We start from the raw sequence: 11,213 nt of genomic DNA on the forward strand, positions 1-11,213 counted from the left end.
AAAAAAAAAATCTCTCTAGGTTGTGTAGAGATCCCAAACATATGCAGTTGCTGTGGCTTTATTGCTAGCTGGTATCCACACGCCAGGTCCTCATTCCCAAGGAGCACACACGTGTGAGGCCGGCCAAGCACCCAACACCCAGCCGCCGCCGGCCAGACCTGGCTGGGGGCGCTGCACGCCACTGCTGGCCACCTAGTCCGGCCTTTAGGCGCAGCTGCTGTAGACAAAGCTTCAAACTACCTAAGGACCAGAAAGCCCGGGTCCGTTGTCGAGGATGCGTTAGTATGAGTTGTCAGACCTCTGGTCCACCACACTGTGTCTCCCTCAGCTGCAGGTCTAAGAGCATGTGTTAATTCAAATCCCGGACCCTTTTACTTTTTTCGTCAAGTCTCTGCATTCTGGTGGTAATTAGGGTTTTAGTTTTGGGATTTTTTTCCCCCACATTGAGTTCATGTTTTACAACTGTTGGGAGTTGTTTGTTCGTTTCAATTTTTTTTTTTTTTTTTTTTTGCAGTTAATTGCTGTGGTTCGAACCTGAGTTAACCCAAATACTTCCGCCGACTTTATAACTGTACAGTTTTGTATATTAACGTTTTTGAAGTTATTAATTTAAAGAAGATCATTTAGTTTATTCATTTAGTAACTGATGTATAATAAACGCTATTTTCATTAAGAGTTGCTTTTTCAACTATTTTATTCAAATTGCCTATTGCAGTTGCCAACAATTATTTATTTTCAATAAATTCTGCATTGTGTTTAAAAGGAAATTCTTTCACAGATAAGTTGGATGTCAAAAAGAAAACAATTTGCTGTAATGTTTGATGTGAAGTTTTAGTCAAGGGGTTTATATTGACTCAATATTTTATTGTTGTAAAAGATTAAAAAGGTTTAAATAAAACATTTTTTCCAAAAAAAAAAAGTGTTTTCTTCTCCTGGCCTTATTGTGTGCTGTGTGAGGTGGAGCATTTAAACAGAGGCACATTCCCGGTGAACAGCGCTTCTGCTTTGCTTCAGCTTATAAATCATTAGTCATTGTTTTGATTCTTGATTCCCTTCCTCTGACTTTCGACCTTTCAGCTCAGCTCTGAAATACACCGGCACACACTGCCATGGCCTATTCTGGAGTCCACGCTCACGCAAAGCACAGCAGAAATTGTGGGAACCCGCATAGGGAAGGCTCGAGGTGGGTTTTATTTTAGGAAGTGCAACCTTACTAATGTTCTCCGAAAAGGGAGTCTCTCTCTCTCTCTCTCTGGCTCGCTCGCTCTCGCTCTCTCTCTCTGCCAGTGGACAGACCTTTCTTCAAACCTGCCCCTCCTGAAACTGTACTCAGATCTTCTATAAGGCTTTCATTTCGCCTCACTGCATCCATCCTTCTTCTTCCTCCCTATTCTGCTAGGTTCCCTTTTGGTACCTGATCCCTCACTCCCCTAAGGAGGAATGGGATGATGATTATAGGTAAGGAGAAGCACTTTCCCTCTTAAGGTTCTTCCTGGGCCCAGAAACCCAGGTAAACTGTTTTTCCCAGTAATGCTGAACTCTGTCCATTCTTATCTGAGTATGGGGGAAAGGAAAACATAGTACAAGGAGGCATTTTGGGGGTGGGAGTTTGATTGTACTCTTCTTCCCACTCCCATACACAATTTCATTTGTCTTATTTTATTTCACAAGACCCTCCATCAACTAAGTGACTGTCACCTGTAGTGATAGTTGAGGAGTAAATTAGCAAATCTGAACCTGTTCTGTTTTAAGGTTTTGTATGTACAGGCATGCCTTATTCAACTTTTTTTGGTAGATACATATGAAGCAATGAGCAGGACATTTAATGATAATTTCCCAGCAGTAAACCCCCTCAATTCATAGTCTGAAGTAGGTGTTTTTGTTAGACAACCCAAAATGATTTAATCATTTGAATAGGTAATGATTACAGCATATGATGTCTTGTATTTTTCAAATTGCCTAATAATTTACAGCTCCATGGTGCACCACATACAAGATTGTTGTGTATGAAATATGCCGCATGCTGTGTATATAGTCATGGGTATGTCACTCTTTATAAATAATATTTATTCTATACAGGTATATGTACAAGCACAAAACCCATAGTTTTAAGCCTCTTGGTTCTCTTTCAAAAGTTCATACCAACTAACGTCCTTCTCTTTCTGTATCCTATAAAAATTAGAATTGATTAAAAAGTTATAGATTTTCTCACAAAACTACACAAATATCAACTTTCAGTGTATCCTGAACTCTTTAATGGAGGCCTATGTAGATATTTTAGGAAGTACAAAAATATATATACACATTTATCACGATCATCAGTGCTTTTACTAATATACATTACTCATATATTTTATATGTATTATCAGATTTATTTTCTTTACTGCTCCTTTTCTTTCTCCTGAAACATAATCAAGTCCTAATTGGTTTTTCTGATCAACATTTTTGCAACATGAACGTATTTTCATTAAAAATCAGGAGGTGTTGGTGTTTCTGCCTGGGGATTCCTTTATTTTGAGTTGCTGCTAATCCTACTTCAAACCAAGGCCTTTGTAAAAAAAAGAAAAAGAAAAAAAGTGGTTTTGTCTTCAGTTTTTCTCAGGCCTTCACAACAGTAGCTCTCTTTCTCATGAAATAAGAATTGGTAGGTTCCAAAGAACAACAACAGTAAATCATATCTAATGGGGTAAAAGCCAGAAAGTTCCATCTCCTTCACCAGATCCGACCAATAGAAAATGCAGAGGTTGTGGAGGGAGGTAGGATGTGAAAAGAGTGAATATACAGGTGTTACAGATGTGTAAACAAAGTAAAATATGCAAATCAACTATATATATGCATATAAACATACCTTGGTTGTCTAAATGGCATTTATATTTCCAACAATAAAATAAGAAAATGAATATTATCCCTGGAAATTGGTTTCTTACCTTTAAAAGAAAAGCGTAAGGGAAAATATTGCTTAAATTAGTATATGAGCTGTGCTTCTCTTTAATAAAATCAAAGACTAATCCCTTGGAAGTATTTAGCATTCACATGTTTCTCTTGCTCCCAAATCAGGCTGCTGTTGTTGTGTTAATTGCCTGTAGGCTAAAAGTAGAAACATACATTTCTGGTTTTATTTAAAAAAATTTTTTTGGCGGGGGCAGGAAATTGGGGAGGAGAAGAAAGAGGAGAATGGAGAAGTAGAAAATGGTTACAGGTTAAACAGTTCAGTTTTCCAAAGAGAATAATGTATTTTCCCACCTGTCAGATCTTTTTAAAGACACATATGGAACCTCAGAATTGTGGAAATTTTTTCTGTGACTAAGTACTTAAAAATCCAAACATGTGACCCTTTCAAAAAAAGTCTTGAAAGGAATAAAAAGTAACAATGCAGCACAGTGTCATTAGAATTGAGTGTCACTCACACTCATCCATTCTGTAAAATAAAAGAGTAGACATTCTTTATACATGCCCCTGATAGTAGTTTTAAAATAGTAATCCCCCAGCTTATTCATTTACTGATATTGGTTTTTAAAGTATTAAGAAGAGTGAATATAAAATATATTTGAAACCAATTAAGGCTTTTTTCTAATAAGATGATATATAAAAGCACCTTTTCTTAAGAGCACTGCTGGTGCAGCATTTCCCAAATTAGGGGATTAGGTTAAAAGAATATAGTCTAGAAAACAAAATATAGTTAACTTCTGCAATCTCTAAGAAAGGAGAGAGGCAAGAATTTAGACTCTGTTCCCGTAAACAAAATCCACAAAATTAAACACTTGTGCATTCCAGTAAAAAATGCATTGCCTCACTATGCTTTCTTTCATCAACATGAGAATAGAACTACACCTATTCACACTTCACACATTATTTAATTAACTAGATAGACGACTGGATTCTCTTTACAACACTATTTGTTATCAGGAGGATTTGGTATAAGGTTCATCTTATATGGCTTCCAAGGAGGGTGTTTATTCAACTACCAAAAGGGCCTTATTATGAAGTGCACTCATCCTTGAAGGGAGGGAATCTAGGGACAGCTTGCTTTCGGCTGAAATTCTACAGTATTTAATACAAGTATATTGTGTAGACACAGCCATAAATGCATTTCTTCTCCTTCCCCTCAAATCCTACCTCCTCACCCCTGCACTTGCACACAGACACAATGATTTAACAGAAAGCAGACTGTCCCTCAAAGACCAAAAAGGAAGAGATCAACTCATTGACCAATTTATTAAGTTTGTCTTTTCATCTGTCTTCCTAGTCAAGCTGTGTCCACACAATTCTGGTGCAGCCAATTGAAAAGAGAAAAAAAATCACTCTGTCAAACTCTGTTTTATCTATGTAATGTCTCAAACCTAGTTTGAGTGATCCTTTCCCCAACTCGGATATATACAGAATTGACTGCTTGTGTTGGTATTTTGTAAGCAATTTCTATTATATCAGCATTGCTTCTTGGGAGAAAGAGGACCATCTAAACATTTTTAATATTGATTACTTCTCATCTTCCTTAGTTATTTTTCACATACTGTAGAATCCCATTGTAATGTAGCTGATTAACTCTCAAATTTGGCCAGACTGGAGACCAGCCCTTACCCTGACCCCTTTTTACAGACATGGAAAAGTCTGCTATAAACGTAAAGTGTAAAGCTTGTAAAGTGGATGTCAGCAATCCCCCACCAGCAGACCAATATTAAAAAGAGGTTTTTACACATAATTTACATTTGGTAAGATATTTCCCTCTACCATAATTCTTGCAATCTGAGCACAGAAAACCACACACATACCCATACCACCTGCAAAGATCACTGCTAGACATCATGTTTTTAAAGCACTAAAAATAGGGGACTATGGACCAGGGGCAGTAGCTCATTGGTCTTCAAATGGCATGTAATTCCAAGTTGCAGAAATGGATATCTGAGTGGACTTCTTGCACAGAGGAATAGTATTTTTCTTCATGATTTACTATTCACACTCTACTTGTCATGTTACTGGTAGTATTCATGTTTAATTAACATAATTTTTTCTATACAATGTATTGCCACAGGAGCATGTGTATACATGCATATAGCAAAGATCTGAATCAAGGACAGAAGTCTCTCTCAAACCTCTAGTGATGTAGAAATTAAACAGAAGAAAATCATATTTTTGTAGTATATTGGCATAATCAGGGACTACGTCTGTTCAGAACAGTGTATAGTAGCCACTTTTAAGCAATAGGGATTGACTTGCTCCTCAGTGGACAGCAGTTCTCTACAAATGAATTTCTTTCACCATAAGAGAGGATCTGAGTGTGTTTAACCTGAAATTCTGAATTCTGAGCCTTTCATTGGAGTAAGAGTGTTTAAAATTCTAGATAAACATACTTGTATTAATCATCTTCATTTTCCATGTTATTTCCTGCGTGATAATACTTTAACTCCTCCAGATTTTATACTAAAAGTGAAAATAAAGTAATTTTTCAGGTAGTTATTTCATGTGCTCTGTGTCTTCCCACCATCACTGTCCATGGAAAAGTGGGCAATGTTGGCTCTATGGATGCTCCCCAGCAGCCTCCTCAGAGCAGGTAAAGGAAGTTGGTGTAGAAAGGATTGCAAGATAAAGGGTCCGCTGCCTACACTGAGAGTTCCAGCTTCTCACCTACAGTGGAAAATCAACTGATAAGATCAAGTCCTATAGTCTCTTCTACTCCTTGATGATCCGCTTCTGCATGTCCTAGTTTGATGTTTTTGATTGAATTTGAAAACTAACTAGCTTTCTTTTCAGTGGATTAAAGTTATGTCTAAACAAGTAATTTCAAAATTGCTGACTTGAAATATTTTTATTTTCTAGAACTTTCTCTGCACAATTATTTGCACTTTGTATTACTGTGTTCCTTTATGCATGATTTTGAGAACTCACAATAGAAAAATTTAAGTTAAAGGCAATAATAATCTTTTAAATTTACGTACTATCTTTCCTCCCTAAAAATTCCTAAGCAATTTGGAAATGATGTGCACACTATGCTCTGCAACAACCAATATGCAAAGCACAACAGAATGACCACTTCAGGCCACACAAAATGATCACACTAAGTCCAGGCAAAAAGCTCATTAATATCAATAGGCATCTTGTGCACAATTAAAGGGCAGTATATGTCATGGTTCTCATTCATTGCTGTGTGAGAGTATGAAAGTGCTTGTACTCACATCTCAAACAAATCAAGTCCAACATTTAAAACTCGTATCATATAAGAGATAATAGGCAAATAAAGTGAACACAAAAACATTTGAAAATTATTGATTAAATTTGTCTTTGAATCTTCTGGAGAAAAACAAGTATTTTGGTAACTGAAAGACCAAAAATACTCAAAGGTAATTGTGCCTTTAGGATATGTGATACAGTAAATTAAAGTTGTAAACATTTGTGAAAAACGTAATGACAAAATAGCCAATTTGAAAATCGCAGACTCTCATTTGCGTATGTGTGTGTGTATTTGTGTGGGTGTGTATGTGTGTGTGTGTATGCTACCGCCTATCTATATTTTGGTCTGTGTTTTGTAAACTGATCAAGCTGTTCATATTGTGGGGGAAGGTGATATGTCTTAAGTAAATTAAGTTAAAACAGGACTCTCAGGTCAGAGACCCTTAAGAGTTTAATAGAGATCAACTTATCTTTTGCCTTATTTTTAACCCCTGTGACAACGAGATATGTGATACAAATGGTGACTCCTCTATAGCAGAAGAAGAAGTTCAAATTATATTACCATTACCCCCTGATAGTATGCAACTATTTAAAAAAAGTTTTGAAAAACCTATCAAGAATCAACCTAGCTGTTATGATATTGAATATTTGCCAGAATATATGTGTGGCTCTAAAACTCTTTGCATGTCCTAACCCTGTTTCATGCCTCTCTCTGGCTGTCAGAATTTTGCAGCACCCACTCAAAGTTCAGTGTCAAATTAAAAAGTGACAAGAATGGAGCAGCATAAATAATAGCTTAAAGCTTTTCTCTACTTTCCCACATACAAACATATGAATTTCAAAAACCATCATGTTCTGCTGAATAAATATGTTCGGATTTCATATATAAGTTGCAGAATAAAAATGGCAACAATATTCAATTCAACAAAAATGTATTGAGTACCTACTTTGTTAAAGTGACATGAGAAGCATGTAGAGTAAGGAAAGGAGCTTGCTTCAAAGGGCTAACAATCACTGTGGTAAGAGAAGAATAAGATATAAATGTATATAACTAACTGTTAAATGAAGGACTGCTAGACATATGTACTACTGTCAATGTGGATGCCACTACTCTCTATTTTTATTGTTCCTTTTTTGTAATACACATTCATACTCAAACATAGCATTTCTTTGTGCTATTTTAACAATATTATGCATCTTTGTTGAAACCCAGGTAGATGCAATTATTAGTTGATTTCTACGTCTAGACAATAAAACTGTTTATTTGAAAATTCCTATAACTGAATTTAGCTCTGATGAGCTTGAATAATTTTTGTAAGGTATTTTTTTTGTTTTGAGACAAGCTCTAACTTTGTTGTCCAGACTGAAGTGCATGGATCACTACACCCTCAACCTCCTGGGCTCAAGTGATTCTTCCCACTTTAGCCTCCTGAGTAGTTGGGACTACAGGCCTCAAATGATCCTCTCCTCTCGGCATCCCAAAGTGTGGGGATTATAGGAATAAACTATCCAGCCTGGCCTCTAAGAAAATGCTTTTTAAAGGGATAAAATGTAGAAGAATAAACACATTTCAAGCTTCTAAAAATCACCTTCTATTCCTCTGCTTCCCCATTTGGAAAACTGGGAATTAATGGCAGGTAACCTGAGCAATGTGAAACATTCACCTCCCCTAAATTTTTAGTCCTTTTCTAATTAGAGAATGTGTCTGTCTCACAATTCTGTAACTAGTCACATGAGTTAAGTTAGTGCTTGGGTTAAGGAGGAGGGAAAGACTCAGCAGCAAGTGCTGGAAATCAGACTGCAAGGCAAGGAGGTTCTGTATGATGGTTCTGCTCCACTGTGGATTTCATTCCATCAGATTTATGACATGGTAAGAATATTAGGCCAAGATAATCATGAAAAATACATTTCTAGACTAGAAATTTCTGTTTGAAAAGTTACAGGTATTGTATTTTAAAACAGGGAAGGAAACTAAAAATATCCACCAGATTGGTAACAGCTTTTTGTAACCAAATTGTCCCCAGCTAAAAGTCGGCCTCATTGAGATATTTAGTAGTACCTTTCTCCATTGACTAGCAATGTATGGATTCATTTCTATGAATTCAGCAACCTATGGGGAAATGGCATTGATGTTTAAAGTGTGACTGTTTAGTTGACTTGTTAGGATGATATTCAGAGCTTGAAGAAACCTAAATCTCTAACAAAACCTCATTAAGTATGGAATGCATTCTGTCTTTGTTTTCTTTTCTTTATGTATTTTTCTCTTTTTGAAATGCATTCTACAAAGCAAAGCTTGCAGTGCTATTTCAAAATTTCCAATTATTTTGTGGAAAATATGCTCAGCGTGAAATATGTTCCCTAACAGTGATAAAAGACATAATCAGAGAGGAATAAGAAAATCTTTCTCAATGGGCCTGCATTTGCACTCTCAACACAGAGTAATGAGAGACAGGAGCATGCTTATCCTAGGGGAAAGGACGAGAAATACAGTAGACAATCTCATGAAAACCCTGTCTGACTCCCTAAGCTTTTCAGGATAGCCTGCTACTGTATCAGCATGCTCTTCAGGGAACAGAGACGAACTCCGGTAGAGTTGCATCAATGAAATAGTGAGCAATGCTCCAATAGGATCCTAAAAGACTGAACAAATGCATTTGGAGTTTGTCAGGCTTAACCCAGATGTATTCATGTCCATCAATATTATGGTTGTGACATTGTACTATAGTTTTGCAATTTGTTACTACTGGGAGATACTAGGTAAAGGGCACATGGGTGTTTTTATACTAGCCTTAAAACTTTATGTAGATCTACAATTATCTCTAAAATTTTTTCAATTAAAAACCTCAAAGCACAGGTTTAACAATTAAATAAAAGCTAACTCAAATTATTTTTCTAACATTCAGTAATTTTCATGACTCTAAATGTTGACCTTTCATTTTCTGGTTTTGTTCTTCTTTTTTGTTGTGAGGGAAAGTTTTGGGTGAAGCAATGTCTGAATAAAACCAGGCTCTTCTGAGTTTTTCTTGAACTTGCAATAAGCTCCTGTCTCTGGCACCTACAGAGCCCTCAGTCCCACACTGGGACACTGGAAATCCTGATCATACACCTGGAATGCTTTCTGATTGATTTCTTGTCCTAGCTGAGGTAACTGCTTACAATATCAGCCAAAATACCAACCCAGGGAATGGCACCCCAATTAAATGAGTACCTGAGGAATAACCCCTCAAAAACTAGGTATGGAATCCCTTGTGGAAATACGAGTTTAATAATTTCAGAACCATTCATTAATTCAACAAACATTTATTGAGCACCTACCACATACCAGAATTTTGAAATTGGTATTGCTTTTGGAGATTTATTTTTATAGTTTGGATTTCAATTTGAGTTTGAATTATAGGTTTGCAGCCTATCTAGCTGTGGGAGAATGAGAAAGTCTTTTAACATCTGTATCTCAGTTTTTCTGCCTATAAAATGGGAATAATAACTGAATCTATCTAATAAAGTTGCTGTAAAATATAATAATATAATCATACAAAACGCTTACCTTGGTGCCTGACGTAAAGCACTGACTTGATATTAGCTCTTATTGCTCTGTTTGTTTCTCCTCCTATTCTATGTTCTGTATTATGCAGAAAATTGCAATATGGTTGAAATGCATTTAAAAACAGTGGAGAGGAAGTTTCCTCATCATTATTGACTACTGTAGTGCTTCACAACATCTTTTTTCCTCATTTTAACATGCATGACAATTGACACTTATATGAGCAACATACTTTTTTTCCCCCAGCATTATGTGCAATGCCCTGGACATTAACTGTAATGTAGGACCTTATGAGTGCTATATCATCAAGAAAAACCTTGAATCTGTTCTGACTCTTTTTTCCTTTTCTTTGGAGACAGAGTCTCGCTCTGTCACTCTATCTGGAGTGCAGTGGTGAGATCTCTGCTCACCACAACCTCCACTTCCCATACTCAAGCCTCCTGGGTAGCTGGGATTATAGGCACACACTGCCACATCTGGTTAATTTTTTTCTATTTTTGGTAGAGATGGATTTTCTCCATGTTAACCAGGACGGTCTCGAACTCCTGGCCTCAAGTGATCGACCCGCCTCGGCCTCCCAAAGTGCTGGGATTACAGGTGTGAGCCTGTAAAATTTTATTTATTTTTATTTTATTTATATTTATTATTTATTTATTTTTTTTAACAAGGCATGAAACTCTCACACTTTGGGACTGCAACTACCATTAGCAAGACACATTCTTTTTGATGCACCCCACAACATATTGAAACACAACAGTTTTCTGTCACACCAAGATTGAAAATTGCTGGTGTACAGGGATATCTATGGGTTTTCCAACCTAAAGCATAAGCAAGTAACACTGTTATCCCAGCTTAACCTTTATAAACCACTATGTCTTATTCCCATTAATGAAGAAAATTGAAAAGTGACTCCACTATAATAACATAGGAATTCCTAGAAAATAAAATATCTCCTTTGTGTTCATCACTTATTTAAAAAGATTCATATTTTTTATTTCTATACCTATTTCTAACTTAAATCCAAGAAGGCTTCCCTGAAAGTTGTGCAGTTGCTTATTCCCTTTCCTAGAATATTTGAAATATATTGAATATTTGAAATTGTGAAATATTCTAGGTAAGAGAATAAGCAACTGCACAACTTTGACCTTTTCAGGGCTTGTGTAATATGACTCACTATCCATTCCTTCCTGTTTACACTCTCAATAACCTGTAGAGATAAAGCAGTATGGGCAGCCAATCAAAGTGCAGAATATTGAAAAGGTTAAAGTCTATGTTTATGAGTCTATTAAATGTTTATAGTCTTTCACAGACTGCACTGGTCATTAAAACTATTGTATCTTGTTCTGTTCATAAACATTGCAGCAAGAAAGAATTGGGTAAAAACAATTTCATTTGCAAGACAAAATTTGTAATGAGAATAAAAGATGTCATAATATGTATTAATTTGTTCCTATGACAACAACTGCAAGAAAAACAGAAAATAGTGTAAACCTAAACCACTCATTAT

This window comes from Colobus angolensis, unplaced genomic scaffold (genome assembly GCF_000951035.1).
Source record: "Colobus angolensis palliatus isolate OR3802 unplaced genomic scaffold, Cang.pa_1.0 Scaffold351, whole genome shotgun sequence".
Classification (NCBI taxonomy): Eukaryota; Metazoa; Chordata; class Mammalia; order Primates; family Cercopithecidae; genus Colobus; species Colobus angolensis.